The sequence below is a fragment of the Stylophora pistillata genome, chromosome 6, assembly GCF_964205215.1.
Source record: "Stylophora pistillata chromosome 6, jaStyPist1.2, whole genome shotgun sequence".
Lineage (NCBI taxonomy): Eukaryota > Metazoa > Cnidaria > Anthozoa > Scleractinia > Pocilloporidae > Stylophora > Stylophora pistillata.
The window spans coordinates 27,412,202-27,414,179 of NC_142524.1; positions in this window are offsets into that span (position 1 = coordinate 27,412,202).

Sequence of the window (1,978 nt, forward strand, 5' to 3'; positions counted from 1 at the left end):
ACACTCACCCGGACGATCAGACTACACCTTCACATAGTAAAGAGGGTTTCCAAAACTTGGCAGGGAAAGGTTAGCGCGCGAGGCCAGTGGTTTTACTTGACCCATGTTAGGTCGTTATAGTTAGTAGAGATGACAGAAAAAAATAGGGCACGAGAAAACGAAATGGCCCTTTATCCGCCATTACCTCCGCCGGTTTTTTTTTCGCACGACATCTGATTCGATGGTTTCTAATGATCGTCAACGTAACAAGATTGTGAACTAGGTCGAAGTGCTAACTTTGATAGCATCAACCCTTTCACGTTGAATATGTCAATGTAAGTTCTCTTTCCACTCCACTACGCATATCGTTTAAATTTTGTTTGTGAGAATAGGGTCTTTCTCTCAAGTATCCTTCGCCATGCGCTCTTTCCTCTACCAAAAAGCGGCTAGCTTATTTTTTCTTCATTCTTTCCACCTGTTGTTGATGAATAAAGTACTACCAAGAAGTGTTATCTCTCTTGATTTATCCACAGTCTGGATAGGTTCAATAGCTCTTGCACTGAGCTTCTGCCTGTCTCCCGTAGCTGGTCGATTGTGCAACCGCTTAGGCTCGCGTCCCGTGGCGATAAGCGGCACCGTACTCTGTTCCTTGCGGTTCATCCTTACTTCCTTTGCCAGAAGAGTTGAACTCATACACTCATAGCGTGATGTTTGGCCTCGGGGCTTGCTGCTACCGAACAGTGAATTTCCTGATAACTGCCAAGTATTTTATCAAGCGAAGGTCGTTTGCGACCGGGCTGGTCACAGCGGGGACTGGTTTAGGGATTTTCGGGCTAGTACCAATCGCCTTCAAATTCTGTTTGATAACCTTGGTCTCAGCAAAGCTTACAGGATTCTCGGTTGTGTAGTTTTGGTGAACTGTCTCCCCGCATTGAGTTTTGACCCTACTGTGGAGGAAGAAGTAGTGTTAGTGATGCAAGAATAGCCAGAAAACACGGAGGAAGGTATCGAGGAACCACCACAGGGCAATGAGCAAAAACTGATCGATTTCTCGGTTTGGAAAGTACTTAATTTTGCTTTTGTAGCTTTGAGTTTCACCGGGAATATCCATTGTGCTGAGTATACCCCAGTTTCATTTGGTAATTGTCAACTAATACTGTACATTTCGTGTCAGATTGTCACCGTATTTTCGTTATTGATCCTCATTCCTCCCTGAAAACTAAGGGTTTTATCCGCTCTGTATTCGATTTTTATTGGCTTATTATTGATTACAAGACCCTTTATATTTTCCCGTCCAGCCCGACCTAACTCAGTCAATTGTCGTATGACTACTGATTAAGCTTTGAAAAATTCGAAAAGTTAGTTTTAACTTAAATAGGACGTGATAGACTGGTGCACGCTGGAAAACCACAAAACAATTTGTAAAATGAAACCTTTTCCTTTATTTCGAGTCAGAACTAGAAACTCACAATTCATCGATAGACGTGACTCGTTTCTCATTATTTTTCACGGCTGTCACTCATTTTTTGCAACAACAGAACACAATCTTTCTCTCTCTCTCTCTCTCTCTCTCTCTCTCTCTCTCTCTCTCTCTCTCTCTCTCTCTCTCTCTCTCTTTTTTTTTTTTTTCTTTTGAACAAAGCCGTACAAGTGCACCAGGACCAGACGGCTTTTTTCGAACCGGCTCAGGTCTGGTCCTACACACGTTAGCTTTCACAATGGTTTTCTATGGAATTGCGCTTCCGGGGCAGCACGGGTCGTGTGAAAACTTCATTTATTGGTTGCAAAAATACCCCCTTACTTATTTACTTCAACCGCAGGTTCGGTACTGCTAAGAGTTTGGTATCCCTGCAGATGAGTCCTCGAAGCTGTTAATGATCTATGACCTTAGTTCTTGCATTATACGCATTGCCTCGGGTAGACTATGTGACATCAAGTCGATAAATCCCATTTATATTTATCAACTTGGACTGTGCACCACTGCTGTGGCAGTGATATT